The sequence below is a fragment of the Oxyura jamaicensis genome, chromosome 2 (assembly GCF_011077185.1).
Source record: "Oxyura jamaicensis isolate SHBP4307 breed ruddy duck chromosome 2, BPBGC_Ojam_1.0, whole genome shotgun sequence".
Taxonomy (NCBI): domain Eukaryota; kingdom Metazoa; phylum Chordata; class Aves; order Anseriformes; family Anatidae; genus Oxyura; species Oxyura jamaicensis.
The window spans coordinates 44,454,307-44,463,729 of NC_048894.1; positions in this window are offsets into that span (position 1 = coordinate 44,454,307).

The window sequence follows — 9,423 nt, forward strand, 5'->3', positions numbered from 1 at the left end:
GAGAAAGCCAGCGGAGCAGTCCCCCCGTGCGCCCAGCAGATCTGCGCTCCTGGCTGCGAGTTGCTGGGAAGCCACCCGAGCGCGACACGCCGTCCGTCCCGTGACGTGGGGAAGCCTCGGTGCCTTGGCGATGAGCTTGGGGTCCCCTCGCCAACCCCTAGCCGGTCCCGGGTGGCCGTCTGCACGTCTGGCAAGGCGCACGAGACGCGAGAGCTGAGCTCCGTGTTGGAGAGCGGCCTTTGGTTTGCATGGCAGCCGTCTGCGCCGCGAGGAAGATCGAATCCCCACAGCGCTGGGTGGGTTTGGGGCTCGGGGAGGTGACCTGGCAGCACAGAGCCTGGACACGGCAGCAGGTAGATGTGTCTGCGCCGGCAAAGGCAATGCCAACTTCTAAATACTGCCCAGTGGCTGCTGCTTGTCTGTGGAGAGTTGTTTAACTGCTTTTTATAGTGGGTACCTAACACCAAGCCAACGGGGTCAGTGCCACACACTGCACGCATCGGTTAGGTGACAAATAAATCACACAACTGCTGCAAAATCAACTGGTGATGCCAAGCAGGGCAGCAAAACCCACCACCGGTGCTTTCATGAGGATGCTCTGGGGCACTACGGATGTCACTCCATGGGCAGAAGGCACCAAGTGCTTCTCACCTGCCTGGAGCTGTGCTCCGGGCCTCCAAAGTATAGTAAAAACGCCAAATCTTCCCAAACTCCTGGCCTGGGTGTCCACTTGCCTGCAGCCTGTGGGCAGGGTGCCAGCACCACAGGCCTCATTTTGGGTCCCCCCCCCCAGGCTTGCAGAGGACGTGGGATGCGAGTGCTGCTTGGCCTTGCCCCTGGCGGTGTTAGCACCTGCGATTTACATGCATTTTCAAAGCCCCACGTGAACATCTTTTTAGCCCTTAAAATGCCACTTTGAAGAATGCATTTTGCGTTATCTCCCTTCTGTGGGGCAGGGAAGCTGGCAGGTTTCGAATGAGGCTTTAAGTATCTTATTGCAGCAGACGCTGCAGAAGCCTTTGTCACGTCTGGCAGCATAGCCACTCAATCCCAGCGGCTGTGCTTATTTATTTATGCACGTGTGACAGCTCTCGCTGCCCTTCCCACCTGTACCCCAGCAGCAGGCTGTACAAATAATGGTGCTGGCGATGCTATAGGAAGAGGCCTGCGAAGGTGTCGGGCTGTGGAGAGGTGGCAAAAGTCTGGTGGAAAGTGTTTCCCCCCACACTACAGGGACACACGGCTGCTTCCACCTCCCTCTGGGATGCAGCATCCCCAGGGCTTTCCACCACCTTGAGCCAGGCCACCATGAGGTCAGGGCAATGCTGCGAGGTCATCCTAAAGAGATGCTGCTCACCAGTAACCATCTCCTGCTGGAAACGGCATTTCACCCTTCAACAGCATATGGAGACTATTAGGAAGGAAAAGCATGGGACTGCCATAGCCATGCCAGTTGAATCAGAAATATAAATACTTGGATTTTACAGATGAATTTTGGTAATACACAGGTTTGGTGTCTCTACAGAACACTGAGCCACTGTTCTCCTCTATGGCAGGTCTGAAGTCTGACAAATTCAGCCTGAGGACTGGCCACCTTCAAGATTATTTTTCTTTCTTTCTCTCTCTCTCTCTTTTTTTTTTTTTTTCTCCTGAAGAGCCCTCTTTGGCCTGCTTTTGGTGAACTGCCAAGTAATTCACTTTAATTCGCTTGACCAGCTCTAAGAACCCGATTGTCCTCCTGTGGCCCTCATTATGCACCCTTCCGCTGATCTAAATGCAGAAAGGGCAGTAGGGCGAGCTCCAGTAAACTATTAGAGACGGGACCCGTAATTGCACTGCTGTGTCAGATTGTTCTCGTACATCTCTACGCTGCCTCTGCAGATTGGTCTCTTAAGGAAAGACTGCTACCCTTGCTCCAAAAGAGAAAATCCCCTGGGGAAAAAAAGTTGGTAAGGGAGGCTGGTCCCATTACGGCTCATGGCCAACCCCTCATAGACCTTGTTCACACCACAGATCTTGAATAATAGAAAGTTCCTTACTGTTGCTACTACAAGCTCATTCTCAAGATGGTTTTTCTATGTCCAGAGTCTCATCCACCATCACAAACACACGTTTGCACCAAGTCTGTAAGAGCATTAGATGGCTTGCTGCAGCAATGTGGTGGGTCTTCCAGGGCCTCAAGCTGAGCATTGCCCAACAGATTGCTTTTTAGCTGATGAGCACCTAGCATTGACAGCCAACATCGAGGTACAAAGTGAAAAATCCCTGGCTGGTGCCTTGTGGATTGTTTCCCACCTGATTTTCCTGCTCCTGAGGATGCCGAGCTTTCCAGAGCATCTAGACAGGGGGCTGTGATTTTTTTGTCTTATCCCATCACCGTGGTAAGTAGAGTTGAGGAAAGAGCAAGAAAACTGTGAAGAGTGATCCAAGCCAAGAAGCTCTTGTGGAGGGAAGGTGGATTAGAAATGTGTGGTTTCCCAAGTAGGTTTTAAACTACCCAAAAATGTTAGTTAAAAAAATGCATGGAGTAAAGATCCTGCTGCTCCCACGAGTCCTGACATCCTCCTTTTGAAGTCAGTGGCAGAACTTCTTATTGCTTTGGCAGTAAGAAATCAACTTGTAAATAGTGAACAAGGTCTGGTCTATGAGAAATCCACTTGCTAGTTAGCAGCTCTCCCCAGTGCTATTGCCTTTTTCAGGACAAGGACTTAAAAAAATCATCAAGCAACCCCCAAATCTGTCCCCGTCCAAGTCCCTGTTTTTCAGGACTAGGAAGATCATGTGCTAAATGTGAGGGAGAATGTGATGTGATGCAATGTTATCTTCCTGGCCCTGCAGGCAGGCAGTTTTCAAGGCTCTGCTGCCCTTGACATCCAGACCAGCAGCACCGTGGTAAAAAAACACCAGCTGATTTTAAAGGCATTCGTTATCCTTGAAACTTTCCGAAGCACAGGTTTCACACATTTAATGCTCGTGACAATATGACTGTCATCTCAGATATGAACGTGACAGTAGGAACAAAGTGCTGAGCTTTGTTTCAGGCTGAGGGTCAGCACGCAGCCAGCTGGATGTGGCCAGAGATCCATCCCAGCCCAGAGGCAGGGATGGGAGCAACCAGGCGGAGTGCCGGAGACAGCCTCCGCCCTTGCATCTTGTCTTGTTCTCTCTTACTGTTGGACCTGTGTGGCTATGTGTAGGTCGTGTGGCCAGGCAAGCCACAGGGGTATGTTATCATTGCTTTGTTAAGAGCTAGAAGTTGATTTTGCAAAGAGCTGAATGTCATAAGACACTGTAACCTCCTCAGGCAAACAAATAGGATTTCTTGTCGATTTGCTGTCCTTTATGATATTGAAAGGGCACAGAGATGCACACTGTCCCTGTTTTTCAGATGAATTGCTCCACTAGTATAAAAGATATTCTCATAATAGTCCCAAATTAGTTGATTGCTTGAAGTGCCAGAATACTTAATGCTCTGCTATTTTAAACATATGGAAATTGATTCAACACTTATCATCTATTTAGAGATGTAAATTTATTGAAGAAGATGCCACTTCTTCCTAAGCTTCAGGCAAGCTCCAATGCTTAGCTTTCTGGGCACAAGCAGGTTTTTACGAGGACTTGTGATTTTAACTACAGAGATTTATTTTCCTTCTAAAGGCTGGCAGAAGCAGAAGAAAACTGGCTGCATTGTCTACAGAGGGAAAAAAAAAGATACCGATATGAGCACTGGTGTGAACTGACACAGATACAGCAGGATCTGGCACGTTGTACCCCGAGGGTCTCCTCCCAAGCACAGCTGCTGGCCCAGACCTTGGCCAAACTTGGGTTGCTGTTTCTCTGCCAGCAGGGCCACAGTGATGCTAGAAATAACATCGGGGGCACAGTCACTTGCTTTAGGGACAGAGCGATGGAAAACTGAGCACCAGCAGCGACTGCCATTAAATTTGACCAGGTGAAGACAGGGCACCCCATGGAAAAGGGAGTTGTGTCACCCCACAACATATCCTCAGCTGCTAAAAGCAAAAACCATCCATCATTTATCTGCAATTGAAAGCTCTTCTCTGAAAGCCAGACAGGTTTGGTAACTTAATTCTGTTTGGAAACTGTCCTGCGTGGGCCAGCCCTGCGCTGATGTCAAGGGCACGAGGCTAGCATTGGGATGAGAAAACCTGCAGCCTGCTCCTAGCTCTGCCTTTTGATTTGCCACAGTCACTTCACGTCTTAACTTAACCGTCAGATGGAGATTTATTTGTGTGTATTACATAGGAACGCTGTTCATGCCTTAACATTTGTGGAAATATGAGCTTCTCAGCTCGTTGATGGTGTGCTATTATTCAGCATGATTCATGTATTAATGCCATAGCTATAAAGCTTAACGTTATGCTCCTGGGATTAAGCACTTTTTCTTAACGTGCTCCTTATCCTGGTATTTTTGCAGAGAAGCTGGAATGGGGCCAGTTCACGGAGGGTGCCTACACATTAGTGTTCAGCTCAGGTCAGCAGAGCACTTACCCAGTGAATGCCCCAATCATCCCCCACTTACCGTGCTTTGGTTTGCATCACGGAAAGGGCACACGAAGTGGATTCCTCTCGGGTGAAAGGCACACGGTGGGAGCAGTGCAAACTCAGCACCCTTCTGCATTGTGGTCTCACTCCCGGGCTATGCGACTTGCTAGCAGAGGCACAGCTATAGGATATTTACTGCACCTTAAAATCTCTTGTGGCACTGGGGAAGTGAGTGCACTGGCTGCATTAACCAACCACCAAACCTGCTATCTTGACTGGTTAATGTTTAATTAGGGGTTTATTTTCTTGTTGACACCAGTTTATTTATGATCCTGCCTCCAGCCTCAGTAGCAGGTCAGGCTGACTCTGTATCTTGTCTTAAGGCAAGGAGATCACCAGTTCCTGCTGGGGGAAAAGATACCGATTGAACGTGACCCTCAGAACAGTTCCTTCCAAAAACCAGCTCTATGGTAACCATGGTTTTACTGCACAGACTAATTCATTCAGATTTATGCACAAGACAAAGATGCTTTACCTATATGCTTACAAAATTTTGGCCACCAGTGCCCAGGTCCTGTGAGGCCAGAGCCTGATAGAATCCAGGGCACACTTTGTGTTCCTAGCAGACCACGACAATCCCCAGACTGACCCGAACATGCTGCACATGATGGTATTTGGTAGCTGTTTTCCTGAGCATATGCTTGGTTGTTTCTGTTAATGATTATAAAGTACGGTGGTAGGAAAATGCTAAGGAAGTATCGGAGCTGTGGAGGAAAAAGCCAAGACCCAAGTTACAAAGGGGCGATGGCAGAGTTTAGAAGCTGGCTGGGGTTGCACAGAAGTGGACTTTATATCATATGTGCAGTGTGCAGGGAAAGCTTTTCTTCAGCCCAGGTCCTGCACAACTGTGCCTCAAAAGTTTTCATGTAGAGACCTACCACACAGCTAGATGGTCGGGAAAAAAATTCAGGTAAAAATTTTCATGCCAGATTCATGCATGAGTCAGCATTATATTTAGTGCATTACTACACTCCATCCTTAGGAAAGTCCTGATATTACAGTTCAGGAGAATTAAAATCACAGAGGAAACGATGAAAACTCAAAAATACATCCAAATTAATTTTCTGAATGGAAATGCTCCTCAAGAGGCATGGAGTGAGATGGTCAAGAGTGCCCAAATGAATTGGAAGCCAGTGTTTCTCTGAGTGTCAATGTGCTCCTAACCTGCTGTTTCCAAATGGTACCCAGGCTTCGTTCATGAGGCCAAGAGGCCAGAAGATGCAGGCTTTCAGTACTCATCTCAACGCTGCTATGAAGTGATATGACCCACTTCATGATGGCAGACTGAAACGGCCAGTCGCAAGTGTGTTTGTTCTGTGTTGTAAACACCCTCTTGACACCATCCCATTAGAAGCTGAACACGGTTACTTTTCAAAAAATACCACTCACCTGTGGCTTAGAAACCCATTTCATACATTATTTAGAAACTTGTAAGTCCTGTTAGAGCAAATGGATGTACAGCCGTATTATACTAAAGAAAATCTGAACATTTCTCCCCCTCCCCACCCTCCCAGAATAAACTAGAAGGGTGCATCTTTTTTTTCATTCTTTTTTTTTTTTTTTTTTTGGTTATATTTAAGGAAGCTTCAGCCATTGCCCTTGGTGCTTATGACACAGCACTGCACAAATATGCAGTCAGTTTAGCAGTACTTTGGTCAGAGACCCTTTCTGCAGAAAGTTCAGTCCATCAGGGGCATTTTGTCACACGCCATTGGGAGATGTACCAGGGTTTACAGATTCTATGGGATTTCAAGTCAAATTCACATGATTCCTTCCAAGATATCCCATAATTTGTCTCCATCTAGTCAGGGCTGTTTTTAAAACACATTCTTCAACTGTGATCCAACAGCACACAGAAAAAAATATAAATAAATCAGCCTCATTCCAGCCCCTGCCTCCACCCACAGCTGGCCAAAATGTGTTGGAGGCGAGGGCACACAAACCCCCCTGGCAGAGCTAAATGAAGTTCAGCAGCATCAAATGCCACACCCCCTTAGCGAGATATTTTTAATGACTTTCTCCAAACCTCACTTCTCTCCTCCTAGGCACAGCACAGTATTAGTGATGAGTTTTATTTACAACAATGATGCTCGGTTAGACAGCACCCTCAACATAAGCAACAGCAGCTTGAGGTATTCCCCCCTCACACTTTGCCACTTTTTTGTTGGTTGTCCAGCATAACACTGTTTAGTCCTCATAAAGGCAAAGCCAACAAGGGGGAGGAAGATGGGTCCATTCATGAGGTCATACACATTTAATTTAGAGCAAGGGTAAATACAGCTAATGCATTGGTAAAACTTCAGCATCCACCCCTTTTCCTGCAGAATTCCTGCTGGACTTTGGCTGCAGAAAGCATACATGTGCTAGAAATAATGGAATTACAAAACCAGGAAAGGGAGTGTTTAGCAGCTGGAATAGGAAGAAATTGCTAAACAGATGCCTTACGATTTTTATGCTCACCCTTCTCACATAAACCAGAGCTAGGATTCAGTCAGCTTATCTTCTGAGAACAGGATCTGGGTGTACAATGTGCACTGACGTTCAGCTACTTTACATTTACATGCCTGTCCCAATGGTTCCCCAACATCTCAGCTTCCGTTTTTAAGGCAAACAACACCACTTTCATTTTTCCTTTCCTATTTATGCATTTGTGTGTGTAAAACAACCTGTAAATAACCAGGTAGATTTAATCATTCATCATTACCAGCTGAACGTGAGACCCTCAAAGTTGCTAGCACAAGCCTCCATCCCATCAAGATGGCAACTCAGCAGCTGTGTTATCCATACGAAGTCCATGACTCAGCTGCTAGCAGGAAATGCATAACACGCTGAACAATGAAGCACAGGCAATTACTGAAAATAAGTGTTCTCCGTTACAAGTAATTCCAGGCTACATTTCTCTTAGCTTCCAAATTAAAAAAAAAAAAAAGAATAATAAAATAAAAGCACACGGATTGCTGAACTTCATTTTTATTCAAATAAATGGACTTTGAAAGAGGGAAAAAAAAAGATTATAAAGCTTTGCAGAGCAAACTAATTTTATACATAACTACAATGTATATGGCCAGTCTGTGATAAAGCAAATTGTGCAAATCAACCTGGCAAAATATCTTCAGAATAGGTGTATCACCCATTAGTGAAGCCTAGAGCTATTCCACGCAGTGCTCAACCAAACTGACCGTCTCCCATCAGTCTGCCTCAACAAAATCACAGCCTGACTTGTGACGGCAGGGGAATGCTCTGGTGGAAGGAGCAAGGGTGATGCTGCACGCTGTTGCAAACTCATGGCTCTCAGCTGGGGCCTGGGACATGTTTTGCCTAGTGCACGGGGTTCAGCTGCAGGGACTGCAGCCGTGCCTGTTGGGCCAGGCGGCTCGGCCCTCGTGGGGACAAGGGCAGGTAGAAGCCTTTCTGCCCATGACTCAGGCTTCAAACATGAGGTTGGATGCTGGTGCGATCATATTTTAGGGCATCTGAGATGGATAAGATGAGTGAAGTCGTCCCCTTGTAAGCCCAACTTTTATATTAAAAAAATAGTAACTATATTGTAAATCATGACAATCTAACTTTAAGTCATTATTGACTATTAATACAAAAGCAATTGTAATTATGGGAGAAATCATTAGCAGGCCGTGTTTGCCGGTGGAGCTTTAAGGCAAGTGAAACCACTGCACTGGATGAAGTCACTGAACAGAAGAAAGCATCAGAAACTGAAGCTGCCCTGAACCACTAAGCTCACCGCAGCCAGCAGGCAGCTTTCCCTTCAGTGTGAAATATTTACTTAGTTTCAGTTCATTCTGATAATTGCATTCCACATGCACTGTTTATTCCCATTTAAACTAATTGGCATATGAAAAGTGTTCCTACTTTGTGTGTAAAAAAAAAAAACAATTAGCCTAAGGTGGTTAAGATCTGCTAGTGCAGGAGGAGAAGGTACCAGAAACTCAGGAATACTTTGTTTCATTAAGAGGTTTTATCAAAACATTTTAGTCAACTTATTTCTCCAGCACGTTAAAGATACTGCCAGTCAACTAATTAAAAGAATTCTAAATAACTGCTTTTCCACAAGTTATTTCCATTCCCATTTCCATCTGAATAGAACTTGCTGCAAACCACGAACAACAAATAAGTAGCATTTGTAATTTCTCAGCATACAAAACATCAAACTTTAGGAGCCCCCAGTCAAAACTTCAGGCTGGCAATGGCTTTACCACACACTCACATTTGTTAAGAGAAACTTACTGTAGAGGCAGCCAGAATTTGTGACTCTATGAGTTGCCTACTGGTCTCCACATGGCTGACCTTCACCAAACATGCACCACGTACCTGTGAGAAGGGCAGAGATCCCAGAAAGCTTCTCAGGGAGATGTCAGGAGCCACTCATGCCATGGTGGAGGGGACGGACTGGTCACACACAGGGACTGGCTTGCTTGTGGCCACGAACAGGCTGCTGGGCACCACGTTACTCACCAGCCCCATGCCAGAACCTGGGTGAGCAACATGTGGCTGAAGAGCTCACAAACCTGAGGCTGGCCACCCCTGACGCGACACCTCTCCAGGGAGCGCAGAACATGACCAAATGTGCTTTAGAAGCAATACACAATCACAGGAAAAGTTAGTTCATTTGGTCACCAACAGATATGTAAGGGAAGAAATCTTTTAGGGGGGCATAGCAGGGAAACTTGACCTCAGTACAAACAAGGCAGAAACTTACTGAGCGATCAAAGCTTGCCCACTTGCTGATTTAAACCGTAATTCAAGTGGCAATTTGAATTAATGTAGCCTAGTGTTGTCTTATCCTCTTAAGAATATTGTGTATATTTTATTTACACATAATTAGTAAGATTCCTATGACGT